At 44.3% G+C, this 26,092-nt stretch overlaps 2 long non-coding RNA genes across 3 annotated transcripts; one reads left to right on the top strand and one right to left on the bottom strand.

Moving 5' to 3' along the window:
* The first annotated feature begins 2,084 nt into the window (after nt 1-2,084).
* Nucleotides 2,085-26,092, top strand: LOC143648713 (uncharacterized). Of its 2 annotated transcripts, none has more exons than XR_013158737.1 (3): nt 2,085-2,455; nt 5,269-5,323; nt 25,981-26,092. It is a non-coding gene; the product is annotated as an uncharacterized LOC143648713 (long non-coding RNA). The 2 variants fall into 2 exon arrangements; XR_013158736.1 differs by lacking the exon at nt 25,981-26,092 and adding an exon at nt 5,521-5,614.
* Nucleotides 7,713-11,382, bottom strand: LOC143648712 (uncharacterized). Its single transcript, XR_013158735.1, has 2 exons — nt 11,292-11,382; nt 7,713-8,404 (listed from the first exon to the last, which is right to left on the bottom strand). It is a non-coding gene; the product is annotated as an uncharacterized LOC143648712 (long non-coding RNA).

Here is a 26,092-nt window from a genome sequence, read left to right on the forward strand (position 1 = left end):
CTTATAAATAGTCCCTTTATTATTAACAAATAATGAAATCTATTAGATATTTTGCTAATCAGTTTTTGTAAAAATGTATAGGAATTCATCTTAAAGTTAGTGTGCTGGTTTTTAACTGTTCTGCACCCCAGAAAACTGTGTTCTTTTAATAAAGTCTTGTTTGGACAGACCTATTGTTGGGCGGACATTTTCAACAGGCTGTTTCCAGGGAGATGTGACCACGCCCATTTAGGTGGGTCTCAGTCAGATTCCTGGAGGCAAATTTATTGTTGGTGGGGAGGTAAAATGGCACAATGCTCTAGAAGCAGTTTGGTGCTTCCTGAGGAAGCTAAGTACAGAAGTGTCATATGATCCAGGAATCCCATTACTAGGTGTCTTTTCAGAGGACATGAGGGCAAAGAAAGAAACTGGCATTTGCACACCAATGTTTATAGCAGCATTATTTATAAGTGCCAAGCAAGGGAAACAGTCCAAGTGTCCATCAACAGAGGATTAGCTAAACAAGCTGTGATACATACATAGGATGGAATGTTACACCGCTATAACACAGGGCAAAGTCATGAAGCATGTAACAATGTGGATGGACATTGATGACATTATGCCGTGAAATCAGCCAGAAACAAAAGGACAAATACTGTATGGCCTCACTAATATGAACTAACGTTAATGAGTGAACTTGAAGAAGTTAAAAACACAGGTTATAAGGAGATAGACATAGAATAGACATTGGGCAACAGGGCTGATTGTAAAACTTCAGAAATGGATAGCACAATACTACCTGATTGTAGCACAGTAATATACACTTAGGCTGGATTGTATGATATGTGAATAAAACCGCTTAAAAATGAACAAAGAGAAGCAAGTGCTAGAAAAAATGTGGGTAAAGAGATATACCTATTCACTGTGGGTAGGGAAATGAGAGGAGCAGTGTGGTAGTTCCACAGGAGGCTACTTGTAGGGTTGCCATATGATCCTGAAACCCTGTTGCTCAACAGATCCTGGAGGAACTGAGTGTGGGGACATGAGTGGACATTTGCACACTGGTGTTTCGGGGGGGCAGTGAATGCAGGTGGCCTAAGAGTACAAGGACTGAGGAATGGAAGGGGGAAGTATGGCGTATACATGCAAAGGAATACTGAGTGGCTACAAAGAGGAATGAAGTTGTGAATCATGCAACTAGAACCTTAAGAGCTATATGTTAAATGAAATGTTAGGAGCATAAAGACAAATATTAACATGCCTCAATCATTTGGACTAAGTATGTTAGAAATTCAGTGAACTGAAGTCGAGAGCATGGGTTATCAGGTCGGGGCTTATTGCAGAAGGACCTAGAGTGTAAGCTCTTACAGCAGTCACTTATTCAGGAGGTGTGACTGTTAATTCTAAATTTGGAGATGCTGAGCTGTTTATATATAACATGGTCCACCCCAGAGTCTTTGGGTACTTACGTGACACCTGAGACTCACAGCTCTGTAGCTATGAAAGTCAGCAGTACCCTCCTAGCAAACTAAATATTGAGGTGCCCTCTGACCCAGCAATAGCACTACTTGGTATATACCAAGAAGAGCTGAAAGCAGTGACACAGACAGACATTTGCACACCGATGTTCATAGCAGCATTATTCACAGTCACCGGAAGATGGAAACAATCCAAATGTCCATCAACAGACGAGTGGATTAACAAAACAGAATATTACGCAACAATAAGACAAAACAAGATGGATGCACCTTGAGGAAATGATGCTGAGTGAAATAGGTCAGACACAAAAAGATAGAAGCTGCAGGACTCCATTTTTACAGCAATGATAAAGGTAAAATCTGAGGTTTATAATACAGAATATAGGGGACTTAGACATACATAGAAGCTACAGATAGGTGAGTGGTTACCGAATGAGTTTGAACTCCAGAGTAAGAGAATAGATAGAAGTGAAGGCAATTCTGTAGTGGGTCTAATAGGTGATATTATCATATTGCAAGTGAAGATGATTGAAAGGGGTTGTAAAGACCTATGTGTCCCACTGATGAACACTAGAAATTTAATTAGTTCTTGTAAGAACTATTTCAAAGGTTTGTTTCTTGTACAAGGAGTGTTTTGAGTTCAGGGTACAGGAGGAAAACTGCTTTCGCATACTATGGGCTATGTTTAACAGGAAAACATCAGCAGTACCATAGCAACAGCAGGGGTAAATAATGGGGGGAGGGACAAGAGTTAAGGAGAGGTTTAGATGTCCTATTTGGTGAGGGTATGTATTGGTTATCTTTCTCTAGGAAACAATGAAATTATCTAAAATGGAGAATGTTGATGGACTGTGGACTTTGGGCATTATACATGATGCCTAATGAATGCAGGTGGCTGAAGGATGCACTGACCACAAAGTAGATTGGTGAATGATGGTGAATACATTTGATCGAATATTGTACTGCTACAAAAAGGAATAAAGCCGTGAGGCATGCAGGTATGTGAATGAACCTATGGGACATTTGGTGAGGCAAAATAAGCCAGAAACAAAAGAACAATTATTGTGTGGTCTCCTTTAGAAAATGCTTATAAGAAAATGGGGGCCTAGATTTTAAGCTCTTCTACCAGACTTAAACTAGTCTGGAGTGGTAATTATTCCTTCTGGATTTTGAGAGGCTGTTTTATATATGTATAACATGGTATTTAGAGATAAAGATAAAGGCGATCAGGTTGGGATTAAGGTAATTCAGAACACAGGGGTAAGGAAGACATCGTCTGTATTTTAGAACCACATCTACTCTTTGAGACCAAAGGAAGAAAGTTTATTTTGTCTGCAACCTAAATTTCAGGTAGCACATAATGTAACTCAACCTGTCTGGACAGCTCTTTTGAACAATTGAAACACTGGGAGTCCAGTATAAGAAAGAGGTCCTTTAGTCCTGTATAGTGTAATGTAAGCCTGGATACATCCTAGAATATATTAAGCAGATAATCAAAAGGTATTGGCAAAGTCCCTTGCGGGATGGGAGAAAAATTATGGAGCTATTAAACTTTACCACAGGGAATCCGGTGATACTGTGTCAAACATTAGGGGCACTCAAATCAATAAGCGAAGCCCTTGATCTTGAGGCTTAACTCTTGCGAAGCTTATGAAGGTGGCGGAGAAGCTTAGCCTACCTATAGTTATGCCTAGGGGTTACTTCTGAAGGACCTCTTTCATTGCTCAGATGTGACCTCACTCTCTCTAAGCCCAGCTCTGTAAGTGAAACCATTGCCCTCCCCACTATGTGGGATGACATCCCGGGGGTGAAGGACTCCTTGACGGCATGAGAGGTGACTCCCAAGGATAAGTCTGGCTCTGGCACCGTGGGATCAACAAGTCCATCCTGACTGAAAGGGGGAAAAGAAGTGTATCTAATAAAGTATCATGGCTGAGATCATTCAAATAGAGTTGAGAGGCTACCATGAAGGTCACTCTTATGCACGCTTCAGTTAGACTCTGCTACTCATCAAAACTTACCAAACCCCAACCAAAACCATTCCATTAAATCCCAAAGACCACCTAGGACAATATATAAGATTCTACAAAGGTTCCACACACTAGGGTAACTTTCCAGAAACTTAGAACCTCAAGATGGGTCCCAGGACCAGATAAGTCATGAAACCTAGGGGGCCCAGCTTCTCCAGAACATCAGCTAGTTCCATCTTCCTACCCCATATTTCTCACAAACCCTTCCAGCATGAAAAAGTTAGAATGGCCATAGCCCAAATACCCCTAAAGAGAGGGATAGAAAGATCAAAGGTGATGGTAAAGTTATACAGAGAGGTAGGGTTTAACAAACGTATATGATTGCTGCATCATTAAATCGATACTTTTTTAGTCTCTAGTATCTTAGAGGAGCTAGTTGTAAAAACCTAAAATTGGGGAATTGTAACCCCTACCAAACTCTGAAATCTGTTCACAACTAATTGTAGTGCTGTGCATTGAAATTATTACTTTTTTGTATATATGTTACTTTTCACCAAAAAGGAAAGAATTCTATTGTGATGATAAAAAAAATATTTATTTCTATGTTCTGTAGCAGCTGGAAGGAAATACCTGAGATGATGGTATGGTAGCCTATGACAAGTCTGGGATCTGTCCTGTAACTACTTGTATAAGAGCGATTTGAAAACCATTGCTTTTTTCTTCCTTTGTTTTGTATATATGTTATATTATACAATAAATGGGGGGGGGGAAGAAACGAAAAAATTATTTCTAAGCGTCACCCCCAGAGATCCTGTTTTGTTGCTCAGATGTGGCCTTTCTCTCTATCTGACATCACAAGTGAACACACTGTCCTTCCCCCCTCTACGTGAGACACATCTCCAGGGGTGTAAATCTCCGTGGCAATGTGGGACAGAAATCCAGGGATGTCCTTCTTGACCAAAAGGGGAAAGAGAGAAATGAGGAAAAATAAAGCGTCAGTGGCTGAAAGATTTCAAACAGAGTTGAGAGGTTATCCTGGAGGTTATTCTTACGCATCATATAGAGAGCCCCTTTTCAGATTATGATGTATTACAGTGGCTAGAGGCAAGTACCTGAAGCTGTAGAGCTGTGTTCCAGTAGCCTTGTTTCTTAAAGATGATACTTAAAGATGATTGTATGATGATACAGCTTTTACAGTGTGACTGTGTGATTGTGAAAACCTTGTGTCTGATGCAGAAACCTTTATCTAGGGCATGGACAAATGAGTAAAACATATAGGTAAAAAATAAACAATAATAGGGGAAACAAATCTTAAAATAAATTGTATGGATGGAAATACTAGTGGTCAGTGAGAGGGACGGGTAAGGGGCATGGTATATCTGAGTTTTTCTTTTTCTGGAGTGATGCAAATGCTAAAAAAAAATGATCATGGTGATGAATACACAATTATGTGATGATATTGTGCGCCACTGATTGTACACCATGTATGGAATGTTTGTATGTTAAATCTTATCAATAAAATATTTTTTAAAAAGATTCCTCCCAGCAGTACAGAATGAGGATTAAAAGACATGGCTTTTTGGGGGTACATAATAGCTTCAAACCAGCACAGGGGGAAAGGGGAAGTATCTGTTAACGTGAATACGGTGTACTTTGGGGGTGGTAAAATATTCTGGAATAAGATAGTGGTGATCAATGCACAACATGTACTAAGAAATACTGAAATATACACTTTAAAATTATGTATTGTATGGTATGTTAATTATATAGCAATAAAAATGAAAAAAAAAAGATTTAAAAGAAAAGTCATGTACACCCTTGGTCTTTCTCCCACTCTTTAGGCTATGCCCAAATGAAAGGTGATGGTGGAGTTATAGAGAACAGAGGGTCTAACAAGTGAGTACGATTGCTGACTCATTATATTGATATATCTTTTAGTCTCCATTATCTTAGAATGGCTGGAAGTGAAAACCTAAAATTGTGAAATTGTAACCCATACCAAACTCTGAAATGTTTTACAACTAATTATTGGTACAGCTTGCAAACTTAAAACACTCTCCATTGCATGTATATTGCAATTCCCTTGGTTACAGGCTACTTTGAATAGCTGACGCACAAAAGGAGATGGGCAGCAGGCTGTCCTGGGACATATCACTGAATCCCATGCCTATGGGAGACCAGTAAGGGTAGGTTTCCATGATGAGGCTGTATCATAATGGCCTCTGGATCTCATGGGACTCTTAAGTCTCAGTGACTGGAAGAGAATTGGATTTGCCTGCTTGACTAGGGTAGGGTCAAATCCTGTTAACCTGAACACCCCACCCCCAATCCCAGGATGGAGCGGTTGTCAGGCAGTGCCCAAGAAGCCCACTGCTGATGCGTTTCCTGCCCCCAGTGCCCCAGATCAGCTGTTGGGGGTTGAATCATCTGCCCCATTAAAGGCATAGTCATGTCCCAACCCCTTGTGCTGCAGGTATGAATCCATTTGTGAATAGACCCTTGAAGAAGTTATTTGTGCCCAGATATGGCTGAAGTCCTTATGAGCAAAGGAAACTGGAATTAGCAAGTGGAGCCACAGGTTGCAGCAAGAAACTGAAAGTCAACAGAACATGGAGAAAAAGGAAAAGGTGCTGCCATGTGATGGAAAAGCCAAGTAACTGCAACCCTGGAAGGAAGCAAGCCTTCTACCCTCTGTGACCATGTGCCAATACATTACGGTTGTTAAGGCGACCCATTGTGTATTTGTTTCAGCAGCCAGGAAATGAAAACTCCCAGTGATCAGGCCTTCCTACCCTCAGTGTCCAAGCACCACTAGTTAGTGTGACATCCCTTCCTCTCTGCAGTGAACAAAACCAAATTCCTTCCCTCCTGGGGCACAGGCTCTTGTGGGTGACACACAGCAAAACCAAGTAAGACATACACTGTGTCAAATGGTAACAAGCAGTCAAGAGCTGGGATTCAGCTCAGTGAAATGACACATTTTAAAGCACTTACTCCCTCTTCCTTGTCTCCCGGGCTCATCAGTCTGAAACTTGTCTTCTAAACCCACACTGCCTGAGTCTGGCCCTCACCTCATAGAATCTTCAGTCACCTGGGGTCTGGGAGGAGAGTCTCATTCCATGGAGAAGAAATCATACATCTTCTTCACGCAAACATAACAGGAGAGCATTAAGCTATAAATATTGTAAGTGCCCAGGTCACAGGGAGAAAGTGGTAGTTTCCACTTGTATGTATCCCAGAGAAGGCCATGTCATTTTAATCCATTCCTGTGGGTGCATGAGACCTTTGATTAGGTTATTTCAATTGAGGAGTTTGCCCAAGGTGAGTCTTAAGCCTTTTATTGGAGTCCTTTAAAAGAGATGAAGTTGAGAGAAGCTCAACACACAGAAAAAGCCCCAGAGAAGCTGAGGGACAAAGACACACCTAGAGAAGCTTGGAGAGATAGAAGCTAAAAGAGAGAAACACATAGCCAGAAGCTGGAAGCAACAGAACCCCAGAGAGAAGGACTAGCAGATGCCGGCCCTGTGCCTTCCCATGTGACAGAGGTGTCCTGGATGCCAGCAGCCTGTCTTCCGAGTCCAGGTATCCTCCTATTGATGCCTTGAACTGACATTCTTTGCGGCTTTAGAACTGTAAATTTGTTAGCCGGTGAATCACCATTGCAAATGCCAACCCATTTTCTGATATATTGCATTCCAGCAGATTTAGCAAACCGAAACACAGTTATTTTAAAAATAACCACCCCCCGCCCATCCTGGCTCTGAGTTGGAATGCTGTGGGGGTGAAGGTTTAATGTGTCCCCTAGTGTGAGGCTGTCCCCTCCACCTGGGCAGGGCCATTGGGAACTGGGGACAAGATCCTTCAGGGGTCTTAGATCAGGGGTCACATAAAGTCATATGCAGAATGCAACCCTTTCTGCCAGTTTAAGATGTGCTGTGACAGCATTTCAAGGCTGCTTCCCTTCTTAGGGTTAGGCCCCACCTACCTGGCTTGGCTGGGGTGGGTATTGGCCATTCCCCTCCAGGGCAGAGTCCTACTTGGGCTCTGTCTTTCAAAGGCTTTAGGGAGGATGGAGGAGTGGCCCAGCTCTCACAGGGGAGACACTGGCCCTTCTTGGTCAGCAGGGGCCTCAGTGGAGGGAGGAGGGGAACTTCACAGGCCTTTCCTGGGCTCTCCCCCAAAAAGTAACAGACTGCCAAGTGAAGCTCAGGGTCAATGAAACATTACAGAAGCAACTGCTTAACTGGAAAAGTGGCATAGTAAAAATTAGCAAAGTTTTTGAAAGTCTTTATTCATATATATTTTATTTTCCTACCATTCACAAAGCAAACAGAAGTTATAAATAAGCAGGTTCGTTAACTGCTAAATAAAATCAGCAATATTCGGGACAACTTTCCTATGCTACAAGGGTGTCTGCAAGACTTTGATGAGTGCATTTTTTTTTTTAGTCTTCTTATTCTTTTTTTTTTTTAAATGGGCAGGCACTGGGAATCAAACCTGGGTCCTCTGGCATGGCAGGCAAGCATTCTTGCCTGCTGAGCCACTGTGGCCTGCCCAGTCTCCTTATTCTTGATCTAGCTGTGCTTTCAGCTCCATGGAAATGGGCATGGAAAAGGCATGTGTGTGTCCAGTTGGTTTTCATTCACCGGTTGGCTCAGCTCTGAGTGTAATTTCCTGGTGTCAATACTACCATGGAGAGGTTCTGCCTCAGGAAGGCCCCAGGCTTTTATCCCTGATGTCTGCTGAGGCCGGGGCAGCCCCCCCTGTGGGCCAAGTCCCAGTGCAGAGCAGGTGGGCCTGGAGGGTGAAGCAGGGCCCCCCTCCAGCCGCTGGTCAGGGGCAGAGCTGCCCCTGCTCCCTTGGTCCTCTACCTGGGAAGATCCCGGGGCCCCTTCGGGTGCGTGGGGTGTCTCCAGACCCAGAGCAGGAGTTGAGGATCTGTCCCCACAGCATGTCTGGTGGAGCTGGGGCTGGTTCCTGTGGACAGAGCAGAATGGGAGGCAGCATCAAAGGAACCTGCCGGAGAACATATCCTTACTCACTGTCTATCCGGTCGCCCACTCCTGCCTGCCTGGTCCATGGGGAAGACCCCATGAGCAGAGAACCCAGGGTGGGGAGGGTCACTGCCAGCTCATGAGGGTGAGACTTCATTTATAGGGCAGTGTGGGTGTGTATACTTTACCCATGGACTTGAGTGCAGCTCATTCCATCTCCACACCTCAAGCCCACCTGTATCTGATACAGAAACCTGCCCGCCCTGGATGGATCCTTCCAATCCAGGAGGTGCTGGGGGCAGTGGACACGGTTACCTGGTGTGAGCTCCACCCCACCTGCCGGACTTCAGTTCCATCGGTAAAACAGGATGCTAGCCTCCTAGATTGTCATCAGGAGGAGATGCGGGGAGGCCCTGCTGCCTCAGTTGGGGACACTGTTGGAATGTGGCTCGAGTACTAACATGAGTAAAGAGCCACCAAGAAGGGAGCCTGGGAGCAGAGCCCTCCTTCCAAGGATGTCAGCAGGAAGTGGCCCTGCATTTCTTTTTTCTTTTTCTTATTTTCAGCAGGACATGAGTGACTCCCTGGGGACCCTCTCCTAACCTGGAGCATCTGTTGATGGTACCGAGCCTTCCATGCCTCTGACCAAGTGACTGGAATGCACTGTCCTCAGCGGGCCATGGGGCCACCAGGGTGTGCAGCACCCTGTGAAATTGCAGCCCAGGAGGGCAGTGCCACCAACTGGAGCCAGACTGGGTGGCACCTGAGGACAGTACAAGCCCCCTCAGCAGGGAGCTGGGAGCTTTCCACCAGCAGGGAAGCTGACTGTCCATGGAAACTGTCCCTAGCACTGGGCTTCCTACATGTTACCTCAGAAGGGCAGAGCAGAAAGGTGATTTCATCCCTTCATCCCCCAGCTATCCCTTGGGGGCAAAAACCTGTGGAAATTCCACATGAGTTCTAAAAACAGTAAGAAAAGGATGACACTTCCATGACTGCTAGAGGAAACCAGAAGTGGCAAGGAGAGTTCTGGCCTGTGGGTGAGGAGCTATAGGCAGAGGCAGTGCGGGTGGGGTGGAGAAGAAGCAGAGGTCCCTCCGAGGTAGCTCTGTAAACTCACAAATCTACTGGATCCCCAAGGGAACTGGCACTGGGACCCCATCAGGGCTTGGGGCCAGCCTTGAGGCCCCTCATCTCTGCCTCTTTGAGCAGCTCTGCTGGTCTCTGTGCTTACTCCTGGTTGCTGCTTTCCTTCTGGACCACTCAGAGAAGCTTCCACAGTCTCCTGGACCCACATCTCATTTTCGTGATTCCGCATTCCAAAGATTGTAATCTGCTTGTCCCCAGCTCTTCGGCCAGGCATGTACATCAAGGCATTGGCCAGTGTGCCCGTATGAAAATATCATGTAGCCCAGAAAAGGCATGTTTTAATCCTGATTCAATCTTGTGGAGGGGCTTTTTCAGTTAATCCTGATTCAATGATGTATGTTGTGAATTTTTATTTGATTATCTCCATGAGGACGTGGCACTCCCAACTGTGGGTGTGACCTTTTGTTTAAATGGTGATGTGATTCCACCCTCTCCAGGTGGGTCTTTATTAGTTTAGTGGGATCAAGAGAGGAAACATTTTGGAGAGAGAAAGGACAGAAGCCTCAGTGCCAACAGAGCAGATGTATACGGTTGGAGGTTATTGCTTCAGAGAACAGAGACATGGATGTTTGGAGATGATTGGAGCCCAGCAGACATCACCGTGAGATGTTAAGCAAGCCAGAACTTGAAGAGAGCCAAAGGAAGCCAAGAGATTAAAGCCAGCCCTGGAGAAGCAAAGTGAGGAACCCCCACAGGAACAGAGGCTGAAAGCAATGAAACCCAGGAGGAGGGGACCAACATGCCAGCCATGGGACTGCCAAGTTGACAGCAATGTTCCTGACCCATCAACCTTCCTTGAATTAAGGTATCTTTTCCTGGATGCCTTAGTTTGGGCATTTTTATAGGCTTAGAACTATAAACTTATAACATATTAAATTCCCCTTTTAAAAGCTGTTCCAGATTCAGTGTATCGTGTAGTGGCAGCTTGCAAACTAATACAGCTAGCCTCTGGAAGGGCCCTTTTTTGATCAAGTAACCTCTCCTGGTCCCATCAGCTAATGGCGGGGCAAAAGGGGTGATGGGCTCTCTGTAAGAATGGGCATTAGGGTGGCAGTGGCTGGAGGGAGAATGGATGTTGCAGGCCAATTGAGAATTAGCACAGGAGAATTAACACATACTGAGCTAAGGCTGCACTGACACTTGGATCTCATAATTTCTACCCCTAGTGTAGCTGCTAAGGTACACAACAGGCACTCAATAAGAGGTAACAGCCCCAGATGTCTTAGGTGAAGGCCTCATTTTCCTGGCAAGCTTGTTGGCAAGATTTAACTGGTGCATGAGGTAATTTTTGGCTTCCTTTTCTTGAATGGCTTTATAAAGATTTCATACACATACCCTAAATTTTGCCCACTTCAAGTGTTCAATTCAGTGGTTTTAGTGTATTCACAGAGTTGTGCAACCATCATCATAATCTAATGTTAGCACATTTTCATCTTTCCAAAAAGACACTTGCTGCCCATCTGCCATCACTCTCCATTCCCCTGTCTCCCTCCCAGCCCCTTGCTGCCACTAGTCTATTTCCTGTCTCTATAGATTCACCTATTCTGGACATTTCTTATAAGTGGGACCATAAGAAATGTGGTCTTTCATGATGGGCTCCTACTTAGCGTCATGTTTTCGAGGTTCATCCATGTTGTAGTATGTGTCAGTGCTTCATTCTTTTACATGACTAATAGCCCCTTGTATTGAGTCACCTGCACCCGGCACCCCACCTTCCTTACCTCCCCTGTGGGGAGCCTGACCAGGACATGTAGGGCAAGATGAGGAGCAGAAGCACCACGAAGGCAGCCAGGCTCACCCAGAAGGCAATGATGACCAAGTCTGTGGAGGGAAAGACACATTCCAGAGTTCCTTTGATGTCAACAAAAACAACAGCGAGTGAAATGAGCAGAAACAGCGTCCTGGGTGTGGTGTTCTCTCTTCTTCTGGCCTCTGAAGTCTTCTTACCATTGGGAAGATTTTCCTCTAACATACCCTCAGAACGACTGAGGGAGCTAAAGAAGTGGTTTTTTTCAGGGACAGCTAGCCACTGGGTCTCTTTAAGGGGATTGTCTGATGAGGGGAAAAAGCAGTAAAGGAAATCATGGGTGCCCCTGGGCCTGCTTCCTTGGCTGCCACTCCTGCTCAAAGGAACAGTCCTGAAGGGTGGGGTCCCCTCCTTCCCTTCTCACCCAGGAGGGAGGGAGGAGGAAAAAAAGGGCTGTGGGCAGCTCCAAGTAACAAGATGGGACCCACCTGGGGCCTTTGGTGACTGGTCCCATTAAGAGCTGCTTTAGAAGACTCCAAGAGTTATTGATTTAGAAGGAGGATGTGCACCAGACCTCAGTGCCAAAGGGTCCCCTCGAAAGGTCCTGACCTCTCAGGAGTTCTCCAAGGCCATCCTTGGCCAGTCTGTTCAGATCAGGGAATCAGAAAGGCTAACCTGGTGGGCAGTGACAGGAAGGAAGAAACACTTTTGCAAACACTATGGCTGTATTTGTGGCCTGAAGCCAAAGGGGCAAGGGGAAACCAGGGAGCATGCTTAGCCTCCTATGGGCCCTGGGGAGAACCTGACAAGTCAGGAGTTGTCTTTCTCTGGGGCCCAGTTCATGAACATTCAGCTGGTTGCTAAGGGACTGCTGGAATAAGGTTGGTTCTCCTATGGCTGGGGGCACACAGCAAAAACTGTAATTACAGTGGATAAAGCTCTCATCCCAGACAAACCAGACCACCCCAAGACAAGATACCCCAAACAGAAGGAGAAGCTAAGCCTTCTTATAATTATGCCTAAGAGTCACTCCCAGAGAACCTCTTCTGTTGCTCAGATGTGGCCTCTCTCTCTAAGTCAGCTCAGCAGGCAAACTCACTGCCCTCTTCCCCCATGTGGGACATGACTCCCAGGGGTGTAAGTCACCCTTGCAGGACAGGAATCCTGGGATGAGCAGGGCCTGGCATCAAGGGATTAAGAAAAGCTTCTTGACCAAAAGGAGGAAGAGAGAAATGAGATGAAATAAAGTGTCAGTGGCTGAGAGATTTCAAACAGAGTCAAGAGATTTTCTTCGAGGTTATTCTTATGCATTATATAGATTTCTCTGTTTAGTTTATGTCATACTGGATTGGCTGGAGGGAAGTACCTGAAATTGTTGAACTGTAATCCAGTAGCTTTGATTCTTGAAAATGATTATATAACTATATAGCTTTTATCGTGTAACTGTGTGATCATGAAAACCTTGTGTCTGATGCTCCCTTTATCCAGGGTATGGACATATTGGTAAAAAAAAATAATAATAAGGAAAAATAAGTATGTAAATAATAGTGGGGATAAGGAGTTAAATAAATTGGGTAGATGGAAATACTAGTGGTCAATAAGAGGGAGGGCTAAGGGCTATGGGATGTGTGAGGTTTTTCTTTTTTCTTTGTATTTCTTTTTCTGGAGTGATGCAAATGTTCTAAAATATGATTACAGTGATGATCAGGATGGCAGAGCGACAGACTGGAAGGTAGCTAGGCTCCTGAGGATTTCATGGAAAGACTCCCCACTCCAGCCTTGGAGACTTTTACATGAGAAAGCTACCAACTTCTATTTCATTAAGCCATTGTCATTTTGGTATTCTATTCACCGAAATCAATTTTCCTTTTAGAATCAGTAAAGAAACGGACTTTTTCAATGATTATATCAAAACTTAAAAATTCAAATGAATGTTGACCTTTGAAGTAATCCTCCTCTGTCCCCCAGAGCCTTAATTTCTGAAAATACATTTATTGGTCAAACATTTTGGAATGTCTATTTTGGAATGACCTTGAAGAATTAGTTTGTGAATACATATGCACACACACACACACACACACACACTTGCGCACGCGCACGCCATTTTTATTACTCTATAACGTGGTGTTTCACTTTTGTCACCCAGATGGTTCAGTCAGCTTAATCATCTGTTTCATTCACTGGACTTGTTTTTGGATGATTGTTAACTGTTTTCAAAAAGCTAATCCGTCCTCAAAAGATATGCATAATTTGTCACTGCGGATGTTTCATAGAATGTGCCATGGTCATAAAATCAGTGCCAAAAGAAGAGTTTCAAGAAGTTTTTGAGCAATAACAGAATCATTCAAGCATCACATCACCCCTCTCCCCAGGGCTGCCTTGATGGGAAATGTGTTCACGTCATTCGGAACACCCTTTGCTTAAAAATAACTTTCACTGCTTATGTCGTGCACATAGGACCAGCCTTTTGCTGAAGAGTTAGAATCATAGTTAAAGCCACGATCCTGAAATTGCTCTAAACAAAAGGAAAAATTTATAGGCAAATCCCTTGTTCATTCTGTATATTGAGTTCTCTATAGTGTGTTCAGGAGAGATTGGTTAATTATGTGTTTTTGTTTTTGTGCTCCTGGCTCTTTGAGCAGCAGATGAACAAATTGCCTTATTATTGAAGCTTCTGGAAACAGCACACTGGCAGAAGTCAATGTGGACTATGACCAATTCTTTATAATACATAATTACATGTAAGGAGACATATTGACCCAAGAGGTAAATAGCGATGGCATTAAAACCAAGCACCGCTCGAGGGAAATCAATGCATCTTACAGTCCCTAGGAGGGAACATTAGAACAGGATCTGGTGATGCATCATATTCAAATCATCTGCGTTGCTACTGTAAGGTTGGAGTATGGACTTGGTTTTCTTCTAAGCTTAGCCTCAGAAAAAGGGATGTAGATTGAGCAGACATATTATTGGTCAGATTGGCCCGGACCTCAGGAAACAGATTTGCATTTTCCACCTGGTTCACCTTATTGGAAAGATTCTTAATCTTTCAATGAAACAGTCAGAAGCCACCAGGGTTAAAAGCCTTGTGAAGTCCCTGTAACATAATCACACTAGATTTTGAACCATCCCTGGTAAAGGACCATTGCAGCCTTCAACTTAACACTGGTTCCACATAAAAACATACATAGATTCCTAGATGCTTCCAGCTAGTCTGTGCAACCCAGATGATATATTCCAGCATATGGCACAGATGCTAAAATCTTAAACTCCTTCCTGCTTATTTGGTTACACAAATGAGCCCTGGGTAGTTTGACTTCTATTTTGCCTCCCTATCTACTCAGCACAAGAGATGAACCTAGCTCAGCCTACCACATTTCAAACCCTTCCAGTGAGATCTGAGAGAGAACTTAACTTTTTTTTTTAATATTTTCCTTGAGAGATCTCCAAGCCCACGCAGTCCATCCAAAGTATACAATCAATGCCTCACAAATATCATCACATAGTTTTGTATTCATTGCCATGATCATTTTTAGAACATTTGCATCACTCCAGAAGAAGAAATAAAAAGAAAAACATACATTCCATACCGCTTACCCCTCCCTCTCATATATGACTGGTATTGCAATCTACCCTTTTTTTTTCACATCTCCCCTACTTATTCATTTTTTTGTCCTTACTTTTTACTCATCTGTCCATACCCTGGATAAAGGGGGCATCAGCTATAGGGTTTTCACAATCACACGATCACTGTAATCGCTATATAGTTATACAATCATCCTTAAAAATCAAGGCTATTCAAACTAAATGCAAACAAGCGAGGGGCATGGAGGAAGGGTAGGGATTCTATGCGGAAGAAAAGTAAATGTCTCCATATAGATTATGGTGGTGAAGGCATGTCTATTTATTTAGGTTGGATTGTATGATGTGTGAATAAAATTGTTTAAAAATGAACAGAGAAGGCGTGCAAGGGTAGTTCAGTGGTAGAATTCTTGCCTGCCATGCAGGAGTCCCAAGCTTGATTCCTGACCCATGCATTTCCTTGAAAAAAAAAATCAACAAATGGTGCTGCAGTAATGGGATAGTAACACAGAAAAAGAATACAATGTGACTGCCACCATACAGCATACAAAAAAAAAATTGAAGAACAGAGAGAAATGAGTGCTAGAGAAAATGTGGAAAAAGAGATGTGCCTAGTTACTGTTGGTAGGGAAATGAGAGGAAATGCTCTTGGAGGGCAGTGTGGGGGTTCCACAGGAGGCTAGGGGTGGAGTCGGCATACGATGTTGGAAACCCATTACTGTGCATATACTGGCAGGGACTGAGAGTGGGGATATGAACGGACATTTGCACACTCGTGTTTATGGCAGCAGTGTTCCAGATTTGCAGTGGATGGAGGTGGCTTAGAGGTACGACAACTGAGGAATGGAAGGGTAACTGTGGTGTTTACATACAACATACTACTGAGCAGCTGCAAGAAGGAATGAAGTTGTGAGATATGCAACTAGGCGAATGAACCTTAAGGACAGTATGTTGAATAAAATAGAAATAGAAAGAAAAACATTATCATGCCTCATGCTTATGGATTAACTATAATATACAAACTCAGAATTGAAGTCAAGAGCTCAGGTTATCAGGTTGGGGTCTATTGTAAAGGACCCAAGACTGTAAGCTCTTATAGCAGGCACATACAGGAGTTGTAACTAATATTTATAAATTCTGAGATACTGAGCTATTTGTATGTAACCTGGTTGTTCCCTGAAATTTTGGATATATATATGACACCTGAGACTCAGAGCACTGATGCTATAAATTCAGCATTCAGCAACTGTTAAAAAAAATTGAAAAAGGGTTCATTCAGACTTCGTCTGGAGATATGAATGAAGCTGATCTGGATAGAACTAAAATAAATTAGAATACTAGGTAAAGAATGATATGTTTCATATTTTCAAACTTCAACCTCTGTGCAAGACCAAAGGAAGAGATGTTTATTTGGTGCAAAATTTACATTTAGGGTAGCATATTATCTTATTTAACTTGTATGGTCAGTTTACTTGAACATCATAATTACATGGAATCTTGAACAGGGTGTGAGATCTTGTTGATTTATATAGGTTAGTGTGATTGATGCTTTGATATATTCCAGAGTAATTTGGGCAAAGAATACAAAAGTATTTGCAAAGTCCCCTTGGGGGACTGGGGAGAAAGGAGGAACTGTTCAACTTCCCCTTCTGGGAAATTCCTGATATTCTCGAAAGCAGTGGAGACAACCAGTTCATTAGACTGAGCCCCCAATCTTGTGGCTCACCCCTACGAAGCTTATTCCTGCAAAGAAGCTAAGCCACTGATAATTGTAGCTAAGAGTCACCTCCAGAGGACTCTTTTGTTGCTCAGATGTATCCTCTCTCTCTAAGCCAACTCTGCAGGTAAACTCACTGCTTTCCCCCCTACATGGGACATGACTCCCAGGGGTGTAAATCTTCCTGGCAACATGGGACCTAACCCCTGGAGAACAAAAGGGGAAGAGAGAAATGAGACAAAATAAAGTCTCAGTAGCTGGGAGATTTCAAACAGAGTCAAGAGGTTATCATGGAGGTTGTTGTTACATATTATATAGATATCCCTTTTTAGTTTATGGTGTATTGAAGTGGCTGGAGGGAAGTACCTGAAACCATTGAGCTGCGTTCCAGTAGCCTTGATTTTTTCCTTCACATTGTAAAAAATGTTTTTACATTTATAATTTCCCTGCAGAGAGGGGTGGAGGAACTGGTTTATGATGCCTGGAGAGGAACCCCACATGGAGGAACTGGCACAGTGCAAGAAAGCTGGATTGGTCAGCAAAGAAGCCAGCAAGAGGGGTCGCCTGCATTCTGCATCGTGACTCTATCCATCCTCACATGGATCATGCTGATCCTACCTGTCTGAGCTTCCTAGGGCTGCTGTAATCACATACCTCAAACCCCATGGGTTAAAATGACAGAAGTTCATTGTCTCACAGTTTGAGAGGTCAGAAGTCCAAAGCTAAGGCTTCAGCAGGGCTGAGTTCCCTCTGAAACCTGTAGGAGAGAATCCCGCCTGGCCTCTTCTAGCTTCTGGTGGTGACTGGCCATCCTTGGCATTCCTTGGCTTGTAGACACATCACTCCAATCTCCACGTGCTCCATCTCCAAGGGCTTTCTCCCCACTGTCTGTCTGTTGGCATCTTCTCTTTTCATAAGGACACCAGTTATATTGGAGTAAGGTCAATATGCAACTCATTCACCTGCAATGACCCTTTTCCAAAAAATGAGGGCCTGGGGGCTGCGACAGCACCACATCTTTTTGGGGTACATGCTTCAAGCTCTGTGGTAGTTGGGTTCAGCTGGCAACTTGGCCAGGTGATGATGCCCCTTAGTTCTGTTGCAGTGGACTTGAATCATTAGCATGTGAAGTTCATCTATGACTGATTACATCGGCAGTCGGCTAAGGGGAGTGCCTTCTGCAGTGAGTGATGTTTAATTTAATTAGCTGGAGGCTTAAAACAGAGAGGTCAGAAGAGAGCTTGACACAGCCCAGCCCAAGCAGCTCAGCATCCCTCATATGGGCACTCAAGGCTCAGCCCAGATATTTGAAGAGGCAGAAAGAAATCGCCCCAGGGAAGGCCAGTGGTACCCAGAAACCAGGAGAGAAGGCCAGCTGATGTTGCCGTGTGCCTTTCCCATGTAACAGAGAAACTCAGATGAAAGCTAGCTGTCTTTCCTCTGAAGAACTATAAATTGTTAACATAATAAATCCCCTTTTAATAAAAGTTGATCCGTCTCTGGTGTGTTGCATTCTGGCAGCTTGGGCAGACCGAAACAACCCCTAACAGGGATCAAGTGTGAGACCACTACCCACCTAGAGGAGTGGTGGGCATCCCACAGTCCAGGTGGGGGCTAACCTCTGGGGACAGGGCTCTGAGGGCAGTCATATGTGTCTATCAGTAGAGAAAGAGCCAGGTCGATTCTGTCCCGGCAGGAGGACACAAACCTGGGAACAATGCCAAAGAAGCACTGCCCTCCCTGCCCCCTCGCCTCCTCCCTCCTCTCACTCCAACCCAAGACTTGGTCACCAGACCGGATGGGGCAGGTGGCTGGGAACAGAAGGAGCTGCCACCAGCCAATGGCACGAGAAGCCGACCTTTCCCCAAGCTGCGGGCAGAGGACATTCTAACTTCACATTCAATTTGAAAGTTGTGTTTTGTTTCTTTTTCACGAAAAAAAAACTTTTAAATTTATTCCACAGGACATTTTCTTTGGTAGCTGAAGTGTTTGGAGGACATTTTTTCAAATTTAAAAGGGAGCGGTGAAGCAAAGCGGGCCTGATCAGAATTTCACCCTGGGAAAGAATCATGCCCAGAAGTAGCTTTGCAGAGATGATTGTGAGAAAAATAAGAGCTGCATTTGATTGCACTATATGAAGGCTACTCACTCAATGTACTGGTGCCTGTATTTATATAAATGGAGAAGAAAAAAATACTGGAAGGACATTGCATTTCAGCAGAGCTGGCTCCGATTAGGAGACAAGCCACTCAGTAGACTAATGGGAGAAGTTTAACATAAAGTATTATTAACTGTGATAAAAGAGTAACTCTGAGATGTAAGGAAACTCTGCATGGTGCTGTAGGTCTAAGAACCCCGGAAGGACAAACTCAGGTTTCAGACCTGTTGGAGAAGATGTGTGGATAGCAGATAGCAGGGGAGTGTGGTAAGTTTAGCCAGGTCAGAGCTGGCCAGGAACTCCTGGATAAAGCAGATGGAAGAAGGGGAGTCAGAGCCGGGGCCCAGCAGGGCTTGCAGCCCCGGGGTCACAGGTGGCTATGCACAGGCCACGGAGGGCTTCAGTTTCTATGTCAAGAGGGCTGTGGAAAGGTCATGGCCAGACCCAGGCTTCCAGACCCCAGAGGGACTGCGTTCCAGGCTGGTGGCAGGGCTGGCTCCCCAGATGTCCTCACACCCACGCTGCTGACGCAGCCCCCCAGCCCCTCCCAGCAACACCCCTCCAGAGCCCAGTCCTGGGGAAGCTGAATGCATGCTCAATTTGAAAGGAGAAATGCATAAAGGGATCCCATCGATTATCACAGAGCCTGTACGAAGGGTGCACTGGGAGCTGAGAGGCAACACGTCGATGACTGACACAGATGTTCATCGTGAAAATGTGTGCAAGAGCTGCCCTATTTCACATCATTTATTCATTCACTCATTGCACGAAGATTGACTGTGTGCCTACCACGTGCCAGGCACAATTTGGGCAGTGGGGAGGGAGAGCCAGGCAGACAAAGCTCCCTGCTCTGCTGTGTCATTTGTTCTGGGAGGAAGCTGCCCATGAGTCACTCCAGGTGTGCTGGGAGAAACCCTGGAATTTAAAATCAGACACTGGAATTTAAGTCCCAGCTCCAACAACTGGGTGCACATGACCTAGGCATGTGACATCTCTGGGCCCTGCAACACCACCACCCCCTGCCCCGTGCCCTGTAGCTCTATTCCTGGATCCATAGCACACTCACCCACACCCAACCATGTGTGCCTGCTTCTCCTTTCTATGCTGGAAGTTTTCAGTGGTGGAAATCTTTTCCAGCTTTATATTTCTTGCTCCAGCACTCCACCCATTTTCCTGACCCGGTGGCACCTCCCCCCACCCTCTACTCTAAATTTATATTCACACTAGAGGGGTATTTTCAGCAGCAAACCACACTGCGTTCCTCTCTCCACAGCTTACAGGACAATCTCTGGGGTGGCTCCCTTAGAATCCGGCCCCCATGTAGTCTACAGCACATCCCCTGTGGCTCTTTCTGGAAGCATATTCTGGGTCACTCTTCCGGCAGGAACCCCCATATCTTCCTCCCCCAACCCCCCTTCCACCTTTAGATATAGAAGTGTAACTGTTCCATCCCTTCCTGGCCCATGCCAGCCCTGTGTCTATCAGGCAAACTCCCATGTCTTTCCCAAGACTCAGCTTAGCTGCATTTTTCCTATGATGACTCCCTTAGCCCCACTGGTCTCCCCTTCCCAGACCTCTTACTTCCCCTCCAGGGTGTCCTTCTGTGGGCTGCATGCACACATTTGCCAACCTCTGGCATAATGCCATTGACTGAATAACAGCTCCCTAATGATTCGTGCCCCCCACCTGCCGGACAGCTGAGAATAAACACAGAGCAAATGTTTGCTGTTTTCATCAAAGTGGTGTCATCTACAAGAAGGGTCTGTTCTAGAATAAAAGGGACATAACCAGGAACAGGAACTAATGTGGCTCAGACAAAGCAGCTCTTCAGTACATTTTGGGGGGAATTAGGGAAAGTTCAGTATGGATCAGCTACTGGAAGATACTAGGAAATGATTATGGAGATGTTTTAGGTGTTCTAGTAGTGTTAGGTAAGCTGCGTAGTGAAATGTCCTTATTAAATTTTGTAATGAAGTATTTGGTAGAGGAACATGTAATCTTACTTGAAAATAGATTTTCATAAAATAGATAGTGATCAAATAAAAGTGTTCTTGAAAAAATTCTTTTTAGTCTTGTGCCTTCTTGCCTCCCGCTGCCAGCACAATGCCTGACCTGCACAGGCACTTACAAAATGTTGGTTGTTAAATTGAGCAAAGGCATGAAGGACGGAAACAGTCTGGTATGTTTCTGGCACGGAGAGGAAGTGGGTCTCATTGGGAAGAATGAAAACCTAAATTCCACAGGATCAAATCGAGGAGGGACTACAAAGAGGAAGAGGGGAGCTGGGACTGGCTAGCCTGGGAGCTGGGACTGGCTAAGGAGGACACTGGGAAAGCATTAAAAGGTTCTGCTGCACATTTTGACAAAGGATGACAGGTCAGTCAGCTTGTTGTGGTAGGCAAGGTGGAATGGAGAGGCGAAGGAAGGGAGGGATTGGGGTGTGCGTCCACGAGGCTTTTTTGACAGCCAGATATGACAGGTCAGGCTGTCTGAGGGCAGTAGCTGTGGAAATGTAAGGGTGGGATTGATCCATATTTTAAAGAAAGAATCATTAGGACTTAGGGATGCATCAGAATATTAAGGGGAGGGATGCCTTCGGGAACAAATAGATGCAGGGAATGACATTTTCAGGGATGTGGGAGAGAATGAGAATGAGTTCAAACATAAAGAGTTTGAAGACATAGCAAAGCACTGACACAGAAATGTTTGTTAGGCAGGTGGAAAATTTGTAATGGACACTTGGGAGAATGAAAAGGATAATGTTTAGAAAGAGATGATCGAAGCATCATTGGGACATATCTGAAGGTGGGAAAGTGGATGAGACTGTGGGGGTGGAGGTGGGATAGGGAAATGAGTTGTGGGACTGTAGGTTGAGTCTGGAGTCACTCCACACAGTGACATCATGAACAGTTACACAGCTGTGCATTGCCCAAGGATCCCAGCTGAATTTAGGATCTATGTGGGTCACATGGAAAAGCCCTTTTCTAATTTTCTCTAAGATACGCTTTAGTGGCACTTCTGTTTATGGAGTTTGAGGAAAGAGGAGAATCAAGGTGTATTTGTTTGTTAAATGCTGCTTGAATGCAATATACCAGAAACGGAATGGCTTTTTAAAAAGGAATTTATTATGCTACAAGTTTAATAGTATGTTACAAGTTTACAGTTGCAAGGCCATAAAAATGTCCAAACTAAGGCATCCAGAAAAAGATACCTTGACTCATAAAAGGCCGATGGTGTCCAAACTCTTCTGTCAGTTGAGAAGGCGCACGGCTGGTATCTGCTGGTCCTTTGGCTTCTGATTTCAGACAGCTTCCTCAGGGATGTTTTCTTTCTGCATCTCCAAATGCCTCTGTCTGTGTCAGCTCTGAAGCAACTGTGTTTTCTCCAAAATGTCTCCCCTTTTAAAGGTCTCCAGTAAATTGATCAAGACCCAATTTGAATGGGCCAAGTCACATCTCCACCTAACCAAAAGCCACACCCACAATCAGGCCTGTCATATCTCCATGGAGTAATCTAACCAAAGGGCCCCACCCACCATTGGATGGGTCACATCTGTGTGGAAGCAATCTAATCAAAAGCTCCCACCGTAAACAATAGATCTGCTTCTATAAGATTGGATTAGGAAAAAGAACACGGCTTTTCTGGGGTACAGAAGAGCTTCAGGATGGCACATGGGGTGACCAGCCATCCTGATTTGTCTGGGACAGAAGGGTTTCACAGGATGTGGAACTCTCCATACGAAAACTGGGGCAGTCCTGGGCAGACCCAGGGGCATGTTTGTCCTAAGGAGAATGCAAAAGGGAAAGAAGAAAAAGATCAGGAGTGGCAGAAGTCAGAGTGTCACAGAAGCCAGGGGGGAATATGACACTGGTCATTGCAGGTTGAAGTTTTCTGAAGAGATGGTTTCAGTAATTAGGCACAGAAGCCTAATTGCAGGGATCCAGAGAAGGTGAATGTAGAGGGGGAACTGGTGGCAGTGACCGTGGCCACTCATCCAAGAAGTCTGGCCACCAGATGGGAGAGACTTGGGCTTGTGGTCCAAGAATGCAGTGGGGATGCAGACGGATGGATGTTTCAGACCCAGAGGAAGAGCCTGGTGAAGAGAGAGATCCTAGAGGCACAGGCTCTCCTCCAAGGAGGCAAGCCTGGAGAGCACTGCCGCATTTTGACGAAGTGACGATGTGTCTGCTCCACGCTGGGCTCATGTGGTGGTTCAGCTCTGCATATGTTGGTCATTTCTATGACCTGCTTTGTTGTGGCTGCAGTGCCGGTGACCCAGAGGTTTCCACCTCCCGCTGCCACCACTAATAGTCCTTGATTGATGACCACGTTGTTCAAGCTACTGAATCAAGATGTTTGAAATTTTTTCCAAGCACCCAGAGTGTGGAGTTATTGTCACCTTCCTTTCCCTCCTCAGCTGTGCTTGTCCCTGTCCCACTGCTACAGGGGGTGGGTGTTTGCCCCGAAACAGGCCCAAGAGGAGAGGGGAGATGGTACGTCCTTGTGACCCATCCAGAGTGCCTACAGGTGGTTATCACACAGAGAATGTGCAGCAGCGTCCATATGAGTGTGGGAGTGTATGTTTGCGTGTATGTGCATGCACATGCTTGTGCAAGTGTGTGCATATGGGTATATGGACACAACAAAGCACTCATCCACTAGGCACTGAAAGGTTAACATGGATTTTTTTCCCTGAGTGGTAAAGTGAAGTCATTTGTTATCTGAATCTTTTACTAAGAGCATAGTAACCTTTCAAAAAGATAGTTTAAAAAAATTGAATTATGTAATAGTCCAAATATGCAGAAAAATATAGAGAAAAATGCAACAAAATCTATAGGTCCATAAAACATGTTGCCATATTTGTTTTAAATACTAACAAAAAATTAAAATTTTATGAATAGAGCTGGAATTTTCCACTATCTCACCATTCCCCTTCCCCCAGGAAACTACTATCCTGAAATTGCTGTGTGCAATTAAACTTTCCTACACATGGGAATCTCCTTTAACAATATACTGTGGGTTTTTGCATTTAAAAATTAATGAAAACTAATTATATAATTAATAACAGTAAATTCATTTATAATTTTAAATGTAATTATGATAGTATAGTGGTAATTCACAATTACCATAAGTTCTACTGAATATGTAATTTCACAACTTGCTTTTTTCCTTCATTACATTTTAGAGATTAATCCATATTGACATAGGTAGAATAGCTGATTCATGCATTATAATCATAATGTGTTATTAGTTATTATACACACGTATATACACATAACTACAATGTTATTTATCCTATCTCCTGTCAATTGGTATTAGGTGGTATGGTAGTTTGGAGTGTAATATACCCCAGAAAAGACTATATATATTTAATCCATTTCTATGGGTGCAGACTTATTGGGGTTGGACTTTTTGCTTAGGTTATTTCAGTTAAGGGGGTCTTAATCCTTTACTGGAGCTTTTCGTGAGAGGTAGAAACACCGAGGGAGAGAGAGAGACAGAGAGAGAGAGAGAGAGATTAGAGAAACATTCAGAGATGCTAAAGACCCACAGAGGCTCAGAGAAGAGGCCACTGATAGCAGTGAAACCTGGCAGTGAAGGACCAGTAGATGCTGGCATATGTCTTCCCATGTGACAGAGGAAACCTGGATGTTGGCAGCCTATCTTCAGAGAAGGTACATCTTCTTGATGCCTTCCTTTGGACATTTTCATGGCCTTAGAACTGTAAATTTGTAAACTAACAAATCCCCACTGTAAAAGCCAATCCATTTCTGGTGTATTGCATTCTGGCAGCTTTAACAAACCAAATCAGGTGTTTTCCAATTTTTGCCTATATTAACTTTGACCAGGGAATGTCGAAAGCCTCCTAATACATGTCTCCTTGTGGGCAGTTTCTCCAGGCAGTTGCTGAGAAGGAGGAGCTGCTGAATTATGACTTGACTTGAGAGCATCTTCAACTTTTCTCATCCTTACCAAGTTCCTCTCCAAATGCTGGACCCAATTTTCACCTCCATTGGCAGCATGTGACAGTTCTAGCTTGTCTGCATTCTTCCTGAACACTCTGAATATCAATCTTTAATTTTTTGCTCATTGAAAACATATAGAATAGTATTATATTGTTCTTTTTCAATGCATTTCTCCAGTGACTTGTGGAATTTAATATTTCCTCATGTTCATTGGCCATCTGAATTTCCTCTTCCTTTTCATATTCTTTGTCCATAATTCTAATTTTGGGTAGAGATGTGTATTAGTTAGGGTTCTCTAGAGAAACAGAATCAATAGGGAACACTCGCAAATATAAAATTTATAAAAGTGTCTCACGTGACCATGGGAACGCAGAGTACAAAATCCACAGGGCAGGCTGTGAAGCCGACGATTCTGATGGAGGATCTGGACGAACTGCACAAGAGAGGCTTGCCAGCTGAAGCAGGAAGAACCTGTCTCTCCTGAATTCTCCTTAAAAGGCTTCCAGTGATGAGATTAAGCATAACTCATTGCAGAAGACACTCCCCTTTGGCTGATTACAAATGGAACCAGCTGTGGATGCAGCTGATATGATCATGATTTAATTCTATGAAATGTCCTCATCGCAACAGACAGGTCAGCACTTGCCCAAACAGACAAACAGGTACCACCACTTGGCCAAGTTGACACGTGAACCTGACCATGACAGGGTGTTTGAGTGTATTTGTTGTTTCCAATTTAGGAGAAAAAATATATTTCCAGTAGAACAACCTTTTTGATGTTCCCTGGATATCCCAAGTCCCCTCCTGCCTCAGAGCCTTTGCCGTTTTCTGTTCTTGATATGGGAATGCTCCTTCCCTGAAGGATCTCCCTTGAGAGATCCTCAAGGCTTGATCTCTCCAACTTTCACCTCTTCAAAGGGAGGCCGTGGCTGACCACTCTATTTAAGGTTGCACTCCTTCCTTGGGTATCAGCTCTTCCTAGCCTCCCCTCCTGTTTCAGTTTTCTCTGGAGCATATATTGGCATCTGATATATTTTTCTTGCTTATAGTGGATTAAAGACTGCCCCTAATTCTTTACACTCCTTCTGTTGAGAAATGGGTTCTGGTTCCCCTTGAATCTGGGCTAGCCTTAAAGATTTCTGTGATGGATAGGATGTAACAGAAAAGATGTTCTAGGACTCTTGAGACTAACTCCCATATGGGTCTCTTGGAGTGGTTACTGTTGGGCATTCCCTTTCAGGAAGCATCCGATGGAACCCAGCCTCCATGCTGAGAGGAAGTCTAGGCAGCACTTTAGAGAGGCCCATGTGAAGAGGAAGAAGCTCCCACCTAGAGCCCCAGCAGAACTGCCA

The sequence above is a fragment of the Tamandua tetradactyla genome, chromosome 10, assembly GCF_023851605.1.
Source record: "Tamandua tetradactyla isolate mTamTet1 chromosome 10, mTamTet1.pri, whole genome shotgun sequence".
In the NCBI taxonomy this organism is placed as follows: domain Eukaryota; kingdom Metazoa; phylum Chordata; class Mammalia; order Pilosa; family Myrmecophagidae; genus Tamandua; species Tamandua tetradactyla.